The following is a 20,880-nucleotide window of genomic DNA, read 5'->3' on the forward strand; positions in this document are numbered from 1 at the left end:
CCCTCAACTGTCGTGACCCTGGTCTCCGTCTCCGTTATGCGAGCGACTGCGTTGCGGAGGTCCTGGCGCAGAAGCATCACATCGGTTCCCACCGCTCCAATCTTCGCATCTAACATATCACGGGACTGATTGATGGCTGTCAGCAGTGCCGCGTTGTCTGGCCCAGTACTCTGACCCCCACCAGCCGCTCCAGCACTTCCACCGGGGCCGGTAAATTTGTCGATTGGCCCAGACTTTGTGGCGGCCGTGCCCCTGGTCATGGCGGCGGCGGCAGAGGCGACCCACCAGTAGCACGCACCTGTAGGGGGGTCGCACCGCTCGAGGGTCCCCAACTCAGGTCCCAGCCGGGGCGGCCGAAGCACACCAGTCCACTCAGGATCTCGCCGTCGCCGAGCCGTCGGTCACAGGGAGGGACTCAAGTCGTGCAGCCTCGCCAGATCTCAGCGCATGGAAGCCTCTCCCCAGGTGTCCGACTCCTCCGATCTATGCCAGCGGGACCAGCGAGCCCCTATGTCCACTGGGGCAGAATGTCCTGCACTTGCTCCCGTGCAGCTCGGCAGTCCCCACAGCGGGCCGGCGCCCGGGCCACACCGATCTCACCGGCACCCCCGGCTCGTCACGGGCACTGGCCGCCCCCGCCCGACTCAGTCCACGAGGGCGGAGGGTGCAGCGCCGTGTCCGCCGGCAGCAGAATGCGCCAAAGGATGTAAGGCACTGCAGGCGCCAACAGCGGAGGGTCCCAGGATCAAGGGGTGCACAAGGCGCGGGGGTCGCCAAACTCGAGGCCCCGGCGCCGCCAAAGCAGGAAGGCCGCAGCTCCACCAGGGCACCCACAGAGGCACGGGCCCCCACCGCTGGCAGTGTGGGGGGAGATATGGCACTCCTCAATGGGCCGCCGGTAGTGGGTAGCCCTAGAGCGCCGTCGGTAAGCAGCGCCGTCCGCCCCGGGTCCGGCCCGGGCACGCCAAAATTGAGGCCCCGGCCTGTCCGGCGGGCACTAGGCCGCTCGCTTCACCCACTCGCCTCTTCGCGCCAGATGGACTCCGCGCTTCGTGTCAGGCACCGGACGGCTCCCAGCGATGTCCGCTCAGGTCTCCTCGGTCGTGGCACACTCCGTAGGGTTCAGGGACCAGGATAATGCCAGGATAAGCGTCGGGCCGGCGGGAGCTCTAACAAGCCACGTCCGCCATGATCGCCCGCTAAGCCACGCCCCGTCACTACTGTGTTTGACCTACAATGTGCGTCTATTTATGGAGTGTGTGTTTTATTTGTGCAACTGTGAAATCGAGCATTTCATGAACATTTGTTTTAAAAAAAATGTTAGTAAAATTGAAGGGTATCTGAAGAATGCCTTCTTCCGAGTGAGCTGGGTTCATTCCTGTGACCCATTCTGAAACAGCAGCCAGAGTTCAGTGCCTTCCTCCAGCACCTACTTGTTTTCTCAACCATATACACAAACACTTGCCACTTATCCGATATAAACAAACACATTTTTGTAATTTCGAAAGCCGTGCCTCGTCATCCCTCTACGTGAGTGCACTCATTCTGGAAGGAGTTACTGTTACTCATATGAGGCATTATTATACTTTACAGAAATAACACAGTTCACAACAAGATAGAGTTTTAGAATGAAGAGGGACTCTGGAAATAAAGATCAAATTGTAATGGTAGCCAGTGAAGAGCTGAAGAACGGTGCCCTCCGGTGGATCATACACCCAAGGCAGACCAGCGAGGCCTGTACCCAGGAGGGGTCCGCGGCCGAGACGGGCAGGCCATGCTGGTGCCTGTCATTAGGTGCGCTTAATGTGCCACTGTTAGATAACACCCAGTGAACATCACTCCCATAGCCATAAACCCACAGTAACCCACTTTTAAATGAAACGCTGCTGGAATATTCAATCCTGAACAGTGCGTCCCACCGCCACCCATTTGATTTTTGAGCCCCACTGTGAAAAGAACAATGGATAAGATAACCACGCTGGAGATCCTCCCCCTCCCCAGCACCCGCCAGCTCTGATGACTTCCAAACTTCCAAAGAAGCTCCGCTGGTTACTGGTGACAAGAGCTCCCATAATTAATTCTGTGCAGTACTTATTAAAGATGCTGCAGAGGTATCAGTAGAGGGATGAAGGAAGCGCTGCCTGGGTTGAAGTCAGGTCCCATGAGTACCCATACTCTCTTCGCTCTAGGAAAAGTGCCGGTACTCAAAGGGAGAAAATGAAAAAGTGCTGGTACTCAGTACTGGTGAGTAAAGGCCCATTTAAAGGTCTCCTGTTTCGTTTCAGGGCTGGCACAGTTACATTTTTATTGTGTTTCCCTTTGGGGTACACTGCTAAATTAGATAAACTACCATGCCCATGTGATAATAGGAGTGGACAAACAATACTCCACTTCCTATTTTTTTGTAAGTTCTATAAAGAATACACAAAACAGTTTGGCCCCATTTTTTAAAAACATCTGACCCATTCATCTAAATGAGGCCAACTTGAAAATTCGCAAGTTGGAAGATGATGAATTAACTGTGCGTGTAGGCACCTTTTTAAAAATTGCAGTACACACCCGAAACTGTGCAAATAAGTTGATGGAGTAGTAATTTAAAACACCCAAGGAAATCACATTCTGAATTGGACGGTGGTCCATGTATCCCTTTTATTCGCATGGAACTCGTCCACGTGCTTCAAAGCACAAAACAAGAGGGTTGCAGCCGAGGGCAAACACATTACAAGATGAGGGGTTATAGAAGGAGGGGCGGGGGGGGGGGGGGGGCTCTCAAGGGGTTGGCAGTGTTCCACAGTAAAAACAAAAAACAAAAAAAAAACTACCAGCTGGACATTGTTCTGCATCAGAGCTGGGAGGAGCCAGCATTGAGCTGTATGGAGGAGAGAGAGTGAAAGGCCGAGGCACCGAGAGGAACACTGTCGACAAACAGGACGTTTTAACTAGAAAGAAGACATCGATCGTAGAAGGTAAGCCTAGATGCGTTAGCTGAAAGCATTTGCGTATTCAAACCGTATTCTCAGCAACTTTCTCCTGATGGTCCTTGCTTGTTTTTAGTACAGTGCACGGTTAGAGACTGTGCAGGGACGTACTTTCGTGGGGAGCGGGGGAGGGTACGGGTCTTATGGGGCGGACACCTCTAATCAGTTTTTTATTCGGTTCTTAGTCTGGCAGTGACAGCCGCTGTTGCTGTCTGCAGCAACAGTGACATTAAATAACAGACTGGGATGTGAGAGAACCAATATTTTATCAGACGGACCGAGCCCAGGGTCTGGCCTGGCTATGAGAGCCCGTGCACAAGCAAAACAATGACAATATTTGGCATATGAATCATGCAAGAACATCATGTAAGAATATGAAAAAGTCACTACAAAATTCAAAGAAAGTATATTTCTTTATCACGCTGAAGCATTGCACCTTAGTACTTCAGACTTCATCACTGTATTGAGAGCGTTTATTAAAAGTCACAGTTTTAAAACATGAACTCCTAAACATTTATTCCTCCCCCACCTTGACACCGTCACTAGTAAAATCAGAGGCATGTCATTTGTCATGTGTTCTCTATATGTGGCCTAGATTCTTATAAGTGATGCAGCAACATTATAGTCTTTAAATGACCTATGAGGCTTTTTTCACAGTACACTTCCTCAACTCACGCATTTGAGGTGTTTGTATTGTATTGTATTGGATGGCATATTTATATAGCGCTAAACTATCACCCATAGGGTATCCTGGCGCTTGACTTGGTCAGCCATATGTAACTTTATGCTGCCTTATAACTTTTCACCAACCTGGGAAAAAGGTATGTTTTCAAACCTTTTTTGAAAGAGTTTGTGTGTGTGTTAATGAAGAAAAAAAGAAGGGTCTGTGGAAAAATATTTGTCTAGGATCAAACAATTTGTTCCAGTGGGGAAGCCGAGATTGATCCCAGATTCTCTGGTTTCACATTGCTACTAGAAGGAGGTCTATTTCTCTCTCCAGTTTTACATTAAAGGTCATTGCTTTGTCCTTAATTCTTAGTGCACGAGTTTAGAATGGGGCAGCAGGCAGAAGCTCATGAAGACCTCGAGCTGCTCCAGAGTCAGGTCTTAACTGGCTTAACTAACCAGTGGCATAACAAACCTTAAGGGGGTCCCCCACACCCTGGACCCAGTCAGGAGCTCTCAGGCCACTGCGCCAGAAGCGCCATTGCGGCTGCGGGTGCTAATGTTACTCGCATGTACCTACCCCTAAGACTGGGCCTGGGATGGTAGAGTAACCTATGAAGATGTGTGAAATTTGTAGGGTGGGCTGAGAGCACGGGCCTGATTGGGCCCCTGTCCTTCACTCACTGTATCAATTTGCCTCCGGCAAGGTTTTCAATGGGTCTTCATTATTGGTCCATAACGGGTCCTAAATGTATGTGCTTTAGAGGACAAAACAATTCCCAACAACAATTGTTGTTGTTGTTGTATAAGCTTTATTCGAGAGAATTCTCATAAAAGCACATAAAATCAGAACAATTACACAGATATACATAGTCTGGGTAAAAAGTCAAGAGAATTCTCATAAAAACACATAAAAGCAGAACAATTACACAGAAATACATAGTCAGAATAAAAAATCATTAAACACAGTGGAGCTCATACTACGTTATATGTTAAACAATTTGTACCATTTACATAAAAATCTGTAAGAAAGGGAGTCCCTGGTTACCAGCTGCCCCCCAAAGACCGTCGTCTTATCGCCCAAGCCCAACCCATATATTTAGCTACCCCCATAACTATCGAATCCTGGTTTGTTGTGCACAGGATTCTTAGGGCCACTGCACTATCTCGTGTCCCCAAATTTCTGCATACCGGCGAGAGCCATTTTCTCCTCGGATTTACATAAGCTTGACATGCGAAGAGAAAATGGCCTATGCTCTCCTCGGCGTTCTCACAAACGGGACATAGGTTATTAGTAGGACTGTGCCAACCAGATGTCAATTTCTTAAGGGGGATAGATCCTGCCCTTAGCTGAAAGACAAGTTTCCTGTCCATAGGTACAGTAATATTGACCCAGTATTTTTCTAGGACAGGTAAAATTTTAGTCTCCAGGAAGCGACCAGACATAGAATCTGCCCTGGTGTCGTTCAGCATCTTACCTCCCACCCAATCCCAATATTGCTCCTTGATGGCTTCTTTACTTGGGAAGGTTTCTCCCTCGGGGTTGTTCCAAAGTTTCGAAAACCCTAAGTTTACCAACATGGTCTTCAGGTGTTTTAACCATTTTATCTTGTGGAAGATATCTTCCCTGATTATCCACAGAAAGCCCTCCGCGTACTGTCTTATTTCTGGAGTCGTCCAGAGGCGTCTCCAGTAAAGAACTGGTCGCAATCGGGCTCTGTCGACAATCGTACGTCTGCCTAACTCCAAGAACAATGGGATTAGGGGGGTACTCTGTGGAAGTCCAGTAATCCCGCGCATGAACTTGTTCTCGGAAGTCTGGAGAGCCACCAGACTATTCCAAGCCCACAGTTCCGCGCCATATAAAGTAGCACCCAGAACCTTCGCATCGTAAACTGTCATTGCAGGTTTTATAGGTTTTGTTTTTGATTTACGATGTTCCCCCCTTAGGGCACCTGAAAGCTGCTGGTGCTTTAGGACTACTTTATTCACATGATGCGCCCAGCCATTCCCCCCCGCGATCTGCACTCCCAGATACGTAAATTCCTTAACTATATCAAGCCTGCTATTATTTAGGGTTATCTTTGGATTACTCCTACGTCCTGCAGAAAAGACCATTAATTTGGTTTTTCCTACATTTACCTCCAACCCGTGCTCCAAGCAGAAAGCATCGAAAATACTTAATGCACGCTGCAACCCCATGGGGGTCTTAGACAAAATAAGAGTGTCGTCAGCGAACATCAGGATTGGAACCCTGGTGTCCGCTAACGATGGAGCATCTACACTAGCCTTTAACATTCTCTCTACTATCCCATTGATGAATAACGAGAAAAGTAGAGGGGCCATGGAACAGCCTTGCCTAACCCCCCTTTCCACAGGGAAGTCCAATGTTGTTTCCCTACTTCCACCCCATTGGACTCTAGCAGAGTTGGATTCATGTAATCGCATGATTAATGTTAACAGTTCAGGAGGGATACCTAGCTTTTGGAGGACCGACCATAGCTTATACCGGGGGACTAAATCAAACGCCGCCCGTAGGTCGACAAACGCGACGTACAGGCTACCCCTTCCCAACTCAACGGTCTTCCACCGCAATATGGTGAAGCGGAAGACCTGGTCAATGGTACTAGTTGCTTGCCTAAATCCCGCTTGGTATGGGGAGAGGGCGCCATTATCTTCTACCCAGTCCATTAGCTGATTTGTTACCATTCTCCCAACAATTTTCTGCATGGTGGCTATTAAACTTATAGGCCTGTAATTAGCAGGCAATGAGCGATCGCCTTTCTTGTGAATGGGGATGATGGTTGCACCCTTCCAAATGTCTGGGACCACTGCCCCCATTGCTAGGGCATTTACTACAAGATGGATATATCTAGCCCATCTAGTCACATCATGTTTGAAAATATCGGGTGGGATACCGTCTGGACCAGGCGCCCTCCCACACTTCACCGAACAAATGGCAATTTCTGCTTCACTAAGGGAAAATAAATCTTTAGTTGCATAAACCGGTATTATATTATCTGCTACCACGGATTTGTTACTTTCCGCGTACTGTGGCCCGAAATAATCAACCCAGGCTTCCACTGGTACATTGCTGTCAGGTTTTACTGGGCCCGCACCACTACCCCACTTAATGATTTTCCAAAACAACATTGAGTCTTTATTATCGGAGGCTTCTTGTAATTGGGCCCAATGGTCTTCGTCCCATTTCTTTTTGGCACGATAAATGGCCAATTTGTACAGTTTCCTATTCTTTACCACTGCGGCACGGTCCCTGTTCCTTATTGCATGTCCCAGGTCTAAACGTGCTTTTCTGCAGTGGTTATCAAACCACCTGCCCACTTCCTTAGTTTTCTTCCCTTTTCTTTTCTTAATGAAAAAGCATGGTCTTATAAGGGAGAATAACTTATTATGAATTTCAGTGATACCGTTATCCCCTGGAACGACTGGGACGGCTGCTTCAATCGCGGAAATTGCACAATCAACCTTATTGGTGATATATATCATAGTGGCCTCATTCGCTAGTACCCCGGGCCATTTTAACCTACGCTCATCGTTACTTAAAAAAGGGGTTTCATCGTGTGTCTCAAATGGGTTTCCTGGACTGGTATTCCACCACCTGTGGGACACACATAGGGGGTTGTGGTCACTTTCAACCCGAGGCCTAACAGCCATGTCAACAACCCCACTCCACAACTGGAGGCTACACAATATATAGTCAATTCGACTCCTATTAATACCATTATCAAAAGTGTAGCTGCCCTCCATGTCACCAGGTGTCCTGCCATTAAGAGCTCTAAGTCCATGTTCCAAACAGATTCCATTTAGCAATAAAATCTCCTTGGTCCATCGCTTCACAGGTTTTAAGTTAAGAGATGGTACTCCCCAGAGATTATCCACTTCACTCTCCATAGGGTCATTTGTGCAGTTCAAGGGTTCAAAAGTCCTATTTAAATCCCCAACAACTATCTTTGCATTTTCCTGGGAATTAGCCTCTATTGCATCAGACAACAACTCAAGAGTGGATAGATTTGTTGCTTTGTCTCCTCTCACATAAACATTATATAAATCAATTGATTGGCCCTTAGCAACAGGGATTCTTAGTGCTTGTAGATCAATATTTCCCACATCTAGGATTTTTATGTTTATGTGCAAATCCTGCCTAACCCAAACAGTTAGGCCACCCTTGGGCCGCCCTCTTCCTCCTTTTGAAGCTGGTATACAATAGTTCAAGTAACCTAGGCAAAAGAGTGGATCACAAGCCCAGGTTTCTTGGAAACAACAAATGTCAAAACCACTTATGAAATCCACCCAGAGTTGGGAATCCAACTTACTGGCCAACCCGGCAACATTCCAAGATAGAAGGGTACCAATATCTGTATTTGTCCCATCCCGATCTTTAACAAGTGAAAATACATGGGCTGACGTTGAACTTTCCATTAGGCTAGCCTGGCTTTCTAGAGCGACTATTGGATCCACAATTAAATCGTCTATTACAGGGTATAAGACATTTGTGTTTGAAGTTCCCAGTCTTAAGTCAGCTTCTTCAGCCACACACCCAGCCTCACTGTTACTCACCAATAGATTTATAGCAATGGTATTACTACTAACTTCACGTAGCCCTCCTGCCTCTTTTATAATTCCACCCATACTATCAATACCAGTATGTCAGTACCCCCAGCTCGGATCCTGCCATCCTACATAAGGATTGTAATGTATATGTGAGGTATGAATATGACCAGCAGGGGGAGGTGGTAAAGGAATAACTGGCCATGGGACAGCAGGGGGAATTAAGGGCTCATTGAATAAGCTTGTTGTAACACTTGAGGGTCGGGGGTAGAAAAAGGTAAGGTCCACAATACCAATGTAAATGTAAATGTACAGGAATTTATATAGCGCAAATCACCGAGCGGTTTCTAAGCGCTTGCTTAGGGAACCCGTCCTGGTATTCCCCTGTGAGATAACCCCTGCAGGGTATCCGCAAGGTGAAAGCCAGGCATCCCGCCGCGAGGGGCCGTTGTGGAGATTAAGCAAGCTATTGCCCAGAGTCGCAGAGTGTGCACCCGTGAATCGAGTAGGCACCGGAGCAAGAATTGTCGAGTCCATGGACATTTTAGGACTCAAGACCCCGCTGAGCCAGGAATTGAACCCTGGTCCCGGGCTGACCTCTGCTTCCAGGTCTGCCTCCTCTAACCAGTGAGCCACACTTCTCCACATACCAATACCACCCTTGTTTGTTCCCCATCCCTGCCTTGTTATCCATCCCGCTACCCTAGGATCTTGGAAATTAACCACTATGCAGTCCCCCCCCAGGGTTTTTGGTGTGTAACCCATCCAGTCAATTCTCCTTGCCCCTATTATTAGCCCATCAATATCACCCGGCAGAGGACGGTTTTCCTTTAACCAGTGCATGGTCTTGTTTTTAAGCATCTGGAAATTTTCTCTCTGACCTGAGGGTAAAGGTGGTACATTGATAAGAACTGCCACATAGGGGAAGGAGTCTGGAGTAAGATTAATTGGGGGTTTCCTATAGGGTGGCTTTTGCAAGGGCGGTGGAATAGATTTGGGAATTTGGGGGACAAGTTGAAGGGCAGGTTTCTGCACCTGTGGTTTATTATTTGCTTGGGACGTTGCTAAAGATTTACCAGTCAGCTGGCATATATTAGCCCCGTTTCCTCCCCCCGAGATGTTTGGAGGTATACGTATGCCATTGGTTACGTTTGCAGAGGCTAACACTTTACCCATTTTTTGGCACAGAGTAACCTCAACGTTTGTAACAGCCGGTGGATTTTGTGTCTGGGCTAGTATAGACTGTGTAGGCTGTGTTGAAGTCGACTGCAATGGTTCAAGACCGGCAGCCTCTCTCTCCGCCCTATCTAAAGTTTTTGTAGCGCCTTTAGCTGGGGGTTTATTTTGTTTTGGAGGTAAAGGGGAGGCATTCTGGGGAATTCTACCCTTGTCCTGTACATGGTGGTTATTTGCGACCTGGGAGTTTGTGTTTACTTCCACCCTATTTGCTTTAATTAGGGATTTTGTAGAATAGAAATTGTCTAAAGTTGTCTGTTCAAAATGGTTTAACCTATCTACGAGCTTAGCAATTCTATCCTCGATAGGGGTAAGTAATTGTCTAAACATTTTTTCAAGTTCTGGGAGCACGTTTGCAAATAATACAGTGTTTTCTTTACTTGGTACATTGGAAACGGTGCAAGAATTGTCCGCTATATCTTGGTTATCCTGGGATACAGAAATAGTTGTTATTATACTTCCAGAACTTTGGACTTGTTCATTACCTGCCTTTCCAATGTTCACAAGTTTATGTAACTTCCTAAATTTTTGTGGAGGTCTAGCCGCCTTTTTAGATTTATTTACGGAAGTTGGTTGTTTCCTTTTGGACCCAATTTTCGAATTGGCCGATGTAACCTGAGTACCCAAATCAGGCTGCGGTGATAAATTGGAGTTACCACCACAAGGATTATTTGGATCTGCCACGAAACCCATATTTGCTTTATCACCCTGGACCTCAGAGTGTTTGTGTGTAACTGGTAGGTTCACTGATGATAGAGGGGTTACCAAAGTGGGGTAGGCTACAGTTGAAGACTTGTCCGTAGAGTTCTTAAGAATTTCAATGGATAGCCTACGCTCTGCACGCTTCTCAGCCAAAGTTAATTCCTTATCTATAGATAATGATCGATTAAAAAAGAATTTGGCCAAGGGACCAATGGCCAAAGGACCAGGCTCCGTTAATAGATTCGTCAAGTGGCCAATTACAGGGCTTATGTTTTCAGACATCGCCATATCAATTACAAATAGTGCAAGTTGCTGCAAGTTAGTCTATATCACTTACTGAGGTAGGTGGTATATGGCACTGCCAAGAGGGGAGGCCCAGCCCGGCCTCCTTCGGCCCCGGACGGCCACAGACGGTCCCGCCCTTGTCCCGGGCTTCTCCCGGGACGCTCCCGCACGCTCCCGCGTAGCGGGTAGTAACCTTCACTTAAATAGGAAGTCCAAACGATTGCAGGCGGGGCGTGGTGGCCAGGGAGAGCGGCCCGATGGTCAGAGGCGCGGTGTGCAGGGGCTTCTGGGATTGGAAGTCCTGCCCCGCACGCTCGCAGCCCTGGTCTCCCACGCAGCTGTAGGATGATTTGCCCACGGTCTCTGGGGCGCAGCGGGACCCGCGAAGCAAGTTCCGCAAGTCGTGAAGGGCTGTTGATGGGCTGTTAATAATCCGGCAAGGTCCGCTGGAAAACGGCAGCAGGCAGCAGGCAAACAAACAACCAGGGTCTCCCGCGTTACAAACTCAACTACCGCCCTTAAAGAGTTCCAGGCGGGGCGGGGTGGCCAGGGAGAGCGGCCCGATGGTCAGAGGCGCGGTGTGCAGGGGCTTCTGGGATTGGAAGTCCTGCCCCGCACGCTCGCAGCCCTGGTCTCCCACGCAGCTGTAGGATAATTTGCCCACGGTCTCTGGGGCGCAGCGGGACCCGCGAAGCGGGTTCCGCAAGTCGTGAAGGGCTGTTGATGGGCTGTTAATAATCCGGCAAGGTCCGCTGGAAAACGGCAGCAGGCAGCAGGCAAACAAACAACCAGGGTCTCCCGCGTTACAAACTCAACTACCGCCCTTAAAGAGTTCCAGGCGGGGCGGGGTGGCCAGGGAGAGCGGCACGATGGTCAGAGGCGCGGTGTGCAGGGGCTTCTGGGATTGGAAGTCCTGCCCCGCACGCTCGCAGCCCTGGTCTCCCACGCAGCTGTAGGATGATTTGCCCACGGTCTCTGGGGCGCAGCGGGACCCGCGAAGCGGGTTCCGCAAGTCGTGAAGGGCTGTTGATGGGCTGTTAATAATCCGGCAAGGTCCGCTGGAAAACGGCAGCAGGCAGCAGGCAAACAAACAACCAGGGTCTCCCGCGTTACAAACTCAACTACCGCCCTTAAAGAGTTCCAGGCGGGGCGGGGTGGCCAGGGAGAGCGGCCCGATGGTCAGAGGCGCGGTGTGCAGGGGCTTCTGGGATTGGAAGTCCTGCCCCGCACGCTCGCAGCCCTGGTCTCCCACGCAGCTGTAGGATGATTTGCCCACGGTCTCTGGGGCGCAGCGGGACCCGCGAAGCGGGTCCTGCAAGTCGTGAAGGGCTGTTGATGGGCTGTTAATAATCCGGCAAGGTCCGCTGGAAAACGGCAGCAGGCAGCAGGCAAACAAACAACCAGGGTCTCCCGCGTTACAAACTCAACTACCGCCCTTAAAGAGTTCCAGGCGGGGCGGGGTGGCCAGGGAGAGCGGCCCGATGGTCAGAGGCGCGGTGTGCAGGGGCTTCTGGGATTGGAAGTCCTGCCCCGCACGCTCGCAGCCCTGGTCTCCCACGCAGCTGTAGGATGATTTGCCCACGGTCTCTGGGGCGCAGCGGGACCCGCGAAGCGGGTTCCGCAAGTCGTGAAGGGCTGTTGATGGGCTGTTAATAATCCGGCAAGGTCCGCTGGAAAACGGCAGCAGGCAGCAGGCAAACAAACAACCAGGGTCTCCCGCGTTACAAACTCAACTACCGCCCTTAAAGAGTTCCAGGCGGGGCGGGGTGGCCAGGGAGAGCGGCCCGATGGTCAGAGGCGCGGTGTGCAGGGGCTTCTGGGATTGGAAGTCCTGCCCCGCACGCTCGCAGCCCTGGTCTCCCACGCAGCTGTAGGATGATTTGCCCACGGTCTCTGGGGCGCAGCGGGACCCGCGAAGCGGGTTCCGCAAGTCGTGAAGGGCTGTTGATGGGCTGTTAATAATCCGGCAAGGTCCGCTGGAAAACGGCAGCAGGCAGCAGGCAAACAAACAACCAGGGTCTCCCGCGTTACAAACTCAACTACCGCCCTTAAAGAGTTCCAGGCGGGGCGGGGTGGCCAGGGAGAGCGGCCCGATGGTCAGAGGCGCGGTGTGCAGGGGCTTCTGGGATTGGAAGTCCTGCCCCGCACGCTCGCAGCCCTGGTCTCCCACGCAGCTGTAGGATGATTTGCCCACGGTCTCTGGGGCGCAGCGGGACCCGCGAAGCGGGTTCCGCAAGTCGTGAAGGGCTGTTGATGGGCTGTTAATAATCCGGCAAGGTCCGCTGGAAAACGGCAGCAGGCAGCAGGCAAACAAACAACCAGGGTCTCCCGCGTTACAAACTCAACTACCGCCCTTAAAGAGTTCCAGGCGGGGCGGGGTGGCCAGGGAGAGCGGCCCGATGGTCAGAGGCGCGGTGTGCAGGGGCTTCTGGGATTGGAAGTCCTGCCCCGCACGCTCGCAGCCCTGGTCTCCCACGCAGCTGTAGGATGATTTGCCCACGGTCTCTGGGGCGCAGCGGGACCCGCGAAGCGGGTTCCGCAAGTCGTGAAGGGCTGTTGATGGGCTGTTAATAATCCGGCAAGGTCCGCTGGAAAACGGCAGCAGGCAGCAGGCAGCAGGCAGCAGGCAAACAAACAACCAGGGTCTCCCGCGTTACAAACTCAACTACCGCCCTTAAAGAGTTCCAGGCGGGGCGGGGTGGCCAGGGAGAGCGGCCCGATGGTCAGAGGCGCGGTGTGCAGGGGCTTCTGGGATTGGAAGTCCTGCCCCGCACGCTCGCAGCCCTGGTCTCCCACGCAGCTGTAGGATGATTTGCCCACGGTCTCTGGGGCGCAGCGGGACCCGCGAAGCGGGTTCCGCAAGTCGTGAAGGGCTGTTGATGGGCTGTTAATAATCCGGCAAGGTCCGCTGGAAAACGGCAGCAGGCAGCAGGCAAACAAACAACCAGGGTCTCCCGCGTTACAAACTCAACTACCGCCCTTAAAGAGTTCCAGGCGGGGCGGGGTGGCCAGGGAGAGCGGCCCGATGGTCAGAGGCGCGGTGTGCAGGGGCTTCTGGGATTGGAAGTCCTGCCCCGCACGCTCGCAGCCCTGGTCTCCCACGCAGCTGTAGGATGATTTGCCCACGGTCTCTGGGGCGCAGCGGGACCCGCGAAGCGGGTTCCGCAAGTCGTGAAGGGCTGTTGATGGGCTGTTAATAATCCGGCAAGGTCCGCTGGAAAACGGCAGCAGGCAGCAGGCAAACAAACAACCAGGGTCTCCCGCGTTACAAACTCAACTACCGCCCTTAAAGAGTTCCAGGCGGGGCGGGGTGGCCAGGGAGAGCGGCCCGATGGTCAGAGGCGCGGTGTGCAGGGGCTTCTGGGATTGGAAGTCCTGCCCCGCACGCTCGCAGCCCTGGTCTCCCACGCAGCTGTAGGATGATTTGCCCACGGTCTCTGGGGCGCAGCGGGACCCGCGAAGCGGGTTCCGCAAGTCGTGAAGGGCTGTTGATGGGCTGTTAATAATCCGGCAAGGTCCGCTGGAAAACGGCAGCAGGCAGCAGGCAAACAAACAACCAGGGTCTCCCGCGTTACAAACTCAACTACCGCCCTTAAAGAGTTCCAGGCGGGGCGGGGTGGCCAGGGAGAGCGGCCCGATGGTCAGAGGCGCGGTGTGCAGGGGCTTCTGGGATTGGAAGTCCTGCCCCGCACGCTCGCAGCCCTGGTCTCCCACGCAGCTGTAGGATGATTTGCCCACGGTCTCTGGGGCGCAGCGGGACCCGCGAAGCGGGTTCCGCAAGTCGTGAAGGGCTGTTGATGGGCTGTTAATAATCCGGCAAGGTCCGCTGGAAAACGGCAGCAGGCAGCAGGCAAACAAACAACCAGGCCTCCCCCACCTTGACACCGTCACTAGTAAAATCAGAGGCAGGTCATTTGTCATGTGTTCTCTATATGTGGCCTAGATTCTTATAAGTGATGCAGCAACATTATAGTCTTTAAATGACCTATGAGGCTTTTTTCACAGTACACTTCCTCAACTCACGCATTTGAGGTGTTTGTATTGTATTGTATTGGATGGCATATTTATATAGCGCTAAACTATCACCCATAGGGTATCCTGGCGCTTGACTTGGTCAGCCATATGTAACTTTATGCTGCCTTATAACTTTTCACCAACCTGGGAAAAAGGTATGTTTTCAAACCTTTTTTGAAAGAGTTTGTGTGTGTGTTAATGAAGAAAAAAGGAAGGTTCTGTGGAAAAATATTTGTCTAGGATCAAACAATTTGTTCCAGTGGGGAAGCCGAGATTGATCCCAGATTCTCTGGTTTCACATTGCTACTAGAAGGAGGTCTATTTCTCTCTCCAGTTTTACATTAAAGGTCATTGCTTTGTCCTTAATTCTTAGTGCACGAGTTTAGAATGGGGCAGCAGGCAGAAGCTCATGAAGACCTCGAGCTGCTCCAGAGTCAGGTCTTAACTGGCTTAACTAACCAGTGGCATAACAAACCTTAAGGGGGTCCCCCACACCCTGGACCCAGTCAGGAGCTCTCAGGCCACTGCGCCAGAAGCGCCATTGCGGCTGCGGGTGCTAATGTTACTCGCATGTACCTACCCCTAAGACTGGGCCTGGGATGGTAGAGTAACCTATGAAGATGTGTGAAATTTGTAGGGTGGGCTGAGAGCACGGGCCTGATTGGGCCCCTGTCCTTCACTCACTGTATCAATTTGCCTCCGGCAAGGTTTTCAATGGGTCTTCATTATTGGTCCATAACGGGTCCTAAATGTATGTGCTTTAGAGGACAAAACAATTCCCAACAACAATTGTAGAAAGTATTAAGATAATCCATAGCAGTGATGCAGTCGTCGTTTACATTTTATTTGTACTTCATCTTGCATTCCCTAATGGTATTTGCTTTTTCCATATGTTGTGTTTCTATAGTTTTTCTTGCAACATATAACTGTTTATGTGACCCAAGTCATTGCTAGGTGTATGGTGGAATTCTGGTTGTGGGCGCAAGTGAGAACTCTGGAGATGAGTCGGAAGGTGGTGTGAATTTCTCACAGTGACTGTCAGTGTGCCATAAAGGTGTTCAGATCATGCACTTACAATCCTGGCCTCTCTGTAGAGCTCACACAATGATGGTCACATATGTGGCAACTGTTATTGTGATTTTATGACATAGTGGGGGATATGTAAAACATCATTCATAGCCTAATGCCTCACTCCGCCACTTCCGAAACGCAAGGCTGACCCATATGTACAAAAATATCGTGCAGCCTTGCATTTCCCCCTGCGCTGGCGCTACACTTGTGCAGTGTAGCACCAACGCACGCACACTTGCACCATAGTGAAAGGGTGCCTTCCTGTACATAAACAATCTTGAAATGCCATTTTGTCACTTCTTTGTGTGCTGCTTTTTAAAGAATGTTTATGTACAGGAAGGGGGACCTTCCTGTACATAAACAATAAAAGGCTTTTTGCTTTTTCCATGTGTGCTGCACAAGGCAGCACTCATCGAAAAAGCAAAAACTAGGAGAAGGAGAAATATAGCATTTCTCCTCGTTTCGCCAAGTTAAGACCAGGTTTTCCCTGGTCCTAATTTTGGCACTGCCTCATATTTACAATGCCCTTGTAAATAGGGGGCAGCATCAAAATCAATGGGTGTTGTGGCAGAACGTCCAGCGCAACACCCACTGCCCACCCCTTTCACACTAAGCATAGCGTGAACGGGGGTCTGACTTACAAGGTAGCATCATAGCCTTATAAATAAGGTGAAGCCCCCATCACCACGGAAACGTCACAAAAGGTGACGTTCCTGTGGCAGAGAGGGTTGTACATATGCCCCAGTGTATGAAAGAGGTACACTGCTTTCAAAATATTGAAATCACCTAAAGGAAAATAAAATGCTGTGCTTAAAGCTGAGTTTGCGTGTGATTGCAGGGTGGTGAAGTGAGGAGATAAAGATAAGTATAACAGAAGAAGAGAGTGGCAAGATGGTACGAAGAGGTACATGATCTTGTGTGAGATATGCAGTTGATAGATTTCAGAAGGATGTGGGGAGAAAATGGGAACATGGTGATGATTTAAAGTTTGGAGTACAGATTTTACTCCATTAGGGTGACTTCCTGTTTTTGTTCGCGTGTACTCAGACACCGGATCGCTATCCTTTCAAAATGGCCGCCCGATGGTGGCACTACTTCCTGGTTAGTTTTTCAGCAGATGTAGGTTCTAGCCTGGCTTCGGGGCAGTTGATAGATATGAGGGCTGTGTTTTTTAAAAAAACAATTGGAAATGATAGGATTTTTTTGCAAATTATAGTAATTATTTGAAAAGTGTTTAATTACACACAGGGGGCGTCAATTTGACAACACGTTTATGTTTCGAAAGTAAATGTGCTAGGAAACGTATTATGTGTATTGATGTAGGTTCATTTGTAAGTTTTTATTATTACTATGTTTTTAGTATTATGACAGCCAGGTGTGACACATTATTGAGCTCACTGTGATACAACAGCGAGTACATTTCTGTTAATACATGGTGACTGGGGTACTTTTACTGCTCAGATATAGTAACAGCCAAATTCATGTGGGTTTTCTTGGAACAGTACTGGGCATCAGTGAACAGATCTACGTGAGGTGACCCCAGGCTATGTAATCATTTAATCCCTTTGTGTGGGTTCCTAGGCAAAACACCCGGCGTTGTTCCTTCTCAAAAAGTAGGGACTCTTTGTTCACTTGTTCTGCGGCAGTACATTGTAGGTCCTGTATAGCGTGGTTCTCCTCCATGCAGTGTGACAACATTTTTGCTGTTGCTTTTTTACCCCCGATTTTACTCCTCTGTTCACATATGCGTGCTTTTACTGTGCGTGTAGTCATGCTGATGTAATGGAGTCTGCATGGGCAGGTGATCATATAGACCACATTCTTCAAGTTACAATTTGTAAAACAGCGGTGTTCCCACTTTGAGTCATCGTTGAAGGTGATATTTTTGCTGTTTGTGATGAGGCTGGGGTGGCAGAGTGGGCTAAAGAACGGTGATGGATTAAACCCAGATCTTTTGACTGGGTGTGAGTGTTTGATTGATTCAGATGCTCCGTCCATCACCACCCCCTTTTGTACCGCTTTGTGATGAGGCGGCACACACTGCAGTTACTGCAGGGATAGTGCCCCATCAGGGGTGAGAGAAAATTCTGTGACACATCATCTTCCCAGAATTTTCGTGATCTGGTGTGGATTAACACGTCTCGCAGGCTCCTATCCCTTCAGTGTGAGAACATTGGTTGTGGGAAACTTAAATTCCCGCAGTTCAAGATGCGTCAATGTTTGTTGATTATCTTGCTCACCTGGTGGAGCCTGTGTTGTATGTTGTTAATCAAATGGATCTCTCCTCCTTCGGTTTAGGCGGTCTTATTTCGAACAAAGCGTCCCTGTGGTTGTTTTTTTGCACATTTTAAGGCTTTGTCTACCATTTTAGGGGTAATTCCTTTTCATCAGTTTATGACGCAAGTCTTCTGCTTGTTGTTTGAAATTCTTCAGGTATGAACAGTTTCTCCTTAGCTGCAGAAATTGGCCGATTGGAAGATCGTCCCTCAGATGCCTCGGGTGGAAACTGTCATACAGAAGGAGGCACTTTATGTGTGGTTGTTTTCAGACCCCTTTCTTGTGGGAAGATGTTGAGGTCCAGGAATACTAATTCCTTGTTGGAAATGGTGCTGGTAAATATAAGGAAATCATTTTGGTAGGTTAGCCAGGTCATGAATTTGTTTGCTTTCTCTTCATTGCCATTTGACTAGAACGGCGTTTCCATATGCAGATGGGAGGCAAAAAAGGGTTGTTTGGATTGAGGATCTTGTGTTTCTCCAAATGGTGGACATACAGACCAGCTATACAAGGGGCGAAAGTACTCCCCATGCTGGTCCCTTGCTTCTGGATGTAAAGTGTGTCTTCGTAGAGGAAGATATTTTGTGTGAGAGCACATTTGCAGCAATCCATCACGATGTTACGTGAGGCCTGATATTCCCATTCAATTTCAAAAAGTACATCCTCTATGATGCGTAGTGTTTCATAATGTGGGAGACTGGTGTAGAGGCTCTCCACATCCAAGCCCATCAAAAATTCAGTTGCGGGGTCAAATTGTATGCCTTGCAGAAGTCTGAGGACATCGTTGGTGTCCTTCAGGTAGATATCCGTCTTCTGTACTTCTGGTCGCAAAAAGGCGTCCACGAATTTCGACAGTGGTTCTAGGATCGACCCTATGCCTGACACAATGTGTCGTCCTGGTGGGTGTGTAAGGTTTTTGTGAATTTTGGGTATTGTGTAAAAGTACGGTGTCACCAGAGATTTGTTGATCAGGAATTCTTCCTCCTTGTTTGAGATCCAATTGTGTGTTAGTGCTTCTTCCACCATACTAGTGATCTGGACACGTATGGGTTCCGTTAGGACATTTGTCAGGACCTCATAATTTCTGGGGTCTTGTAGGAGTGGCAGACATTCTTGATTGTAAGCGTTTGAGGACTGAATACCTATTGCTCCGCCTTTGTTGGCAGGTTTTAAGACCAAATTTTTGTTGTTTGCTTGTTCCTTGATGGCCTGTTTTTGTTCATTGATAGCATTATGAAACACACGGTGGTTGTCTGGGTTGATTTCCTCCACGTCTATCATAACTGCTTTTTCAAAAGCTATGATTTCCACCGGAAGCATAGCATTGGGGAGGGCGTGAAAGTGGATTTTAACCTTAGTCCTGTGTCGTCCTCCTCGGTTCCTTGTTGTCAAATTATTCTCTTAACGTTAGTTTTCTAATAAATGTATTCACCTCCTTGCATAGTTTGAATTTGTCCATTCTTTCCTTGGGTACAAAGCCTAGTCCTTTCTCGAGTATTTCTTTTTGTGCTTGTGTCAGGACGTGGTTCATTAAGTTTACCACTACGTTGTTAGTTTGCTGGTTGTGAGTTCGTTGTTCAGGGCACTGGTCATACTCCTGTTAGCAACACCTGATTGTTCCTCATATGTTGCCCAATGAATCTGGCTCCTCTTCCGGTTCTGACCCCTCCTGGGGCCCAGGCGTGACCCTAAAAAGGGTTCTGTGGATAGTATTGATAGTCCTGGTGGGGGGTATTCCAGTGGTTAAAAGGTACCGGGGGTCCATGTGCTTTTGGTGGGCCATAGAAAAATGGTACAGGGTACGCAAGGGAACCTTGATGTGGGCCCCATCCTCTTGTTCCTCTGAAGTGTGTCCTTCTTCCCTGGTTCCTTCTGCCTTGATAGCTTGCCATCTGGCATGAGTGTGAGAGAGTCATGCCCCTTTCAGGTCTTATGTGTGGCGTTAGATACTTGGGGCACAGTGCTTCAGCAATTGAAGCTGGCTCTTAAATGATGTGTTCCCGCAGCAGCATTGGTTTTCCTTATGTGAATTCCCTTATGCCAATGAGATGTATAACACATAGGATCTGCATGTGAGGGATTTTATCTTTCGGTGTCAGGTGCTAACAAAATCCAGCAATGTCCACTTTCACCAGGTTCAGGTTCGCTCTTCAAAGCCCCGAGCTTTGGTCTACCCACTGCTGTGAATGGGATTTCCCTATCTGTATCTGCAGTCTGACAGTGGGTTACAGGTACACTTTTTGTGGTGGTTCCATATATACTTTGACAATAGCAGTGCAAACAGGTACTCTGTACTAACAGTTCAATAGCATTCGAAAGATTAGTTGTACTACAGCTTCATGTTGTGTCATTTTGAAGTACTGTAAACAGTGAATGTTCCGAAAAATTGGAGCACATAATTAACACAGTTGCTGGAGTCACAGTTGCATGTGTAATAATAGAAAATGCCATTTTTGTCATATTAGAATCTTTTATTACTTGGGTATGACACTTAACTGCACATAAGACAACCCCAATATCTGTGCAGTTTCAGGTCACTAGCTCGATTTTACTGCTCAGCATGTGTACAAGAGGAACAGCTCCAAACGCAACAACATCATGGTCATTTACATACATTCATCCACACATGCATCCATATGGGCACATGTGCACACTCTCGCACAAGATCATTCCATTTATACATACATCCATACACACACCACAGGCACACATACACAATGCGATTTTGACCCAGCCGTACACACAAACTAGCCATATAATATCCTTGATGAAATACCCATCAATCCGCAGACATTTTCCATTTGCATGTATTCTCCACCTACATTCATCTACTCATCCACCTATCCACACATATTCAGCATTTATGAAAACATAAATTCATACACCACTTTGTCTCCCACTAACACAATTGTCCACCAAATGACACCACCATCCCCGTCTCCATCCATTTTCTAATGTATCAATACAGCCATTCACCCCTCCATACATAACGTAACGGATCACTGAAATAATATCGACTGCCAAAATATCGAGTACCCAAAATATCGAGGAAAAAATATCTACAGCCAAAATATCGAGTTTG

At 48.9% G+C, this 20,880-nt stretch overlaps 1 protein-coding gene across 1 annotated transcript in view; it reads left to right on the forward strand.

The window, feature by feature from the left end:
• Positions 1–2,889: 2,889 nt before the first annotated feature.
• The window catches only part of LOC144770056 (ABC-type organic anion transporter ABCA8-like), a 2,854,033-nt gene continuing 2,836,042 nt past the window's right edge, over positions 2,890–20,880 (forward strand). Inside the window, exon 1 of the mRNA XM_078654287.1 lies at positions 2,890–2,966. The gene's annotated coding sequence lies outside the window, so the exon portion shown is untranslated. The remainder of the gene's footprint in view (positions 2,967–20,880) is intronic.

This window comes from Lissotriton helveticus, chromosome 7 (genome assembly GCF_964261635.1).
Source record: "Lissotriton helveticus chromosome 7, aLisHel1.1, whole genome shotgun sequence".
NCBI classification, from domain to species: domain Eukaryota; kingdom Metazoa; phylum Chordata; class Amphibia; order Caudata; family Salamandridae; genus Lissotriton; species Lissotriton helveticus.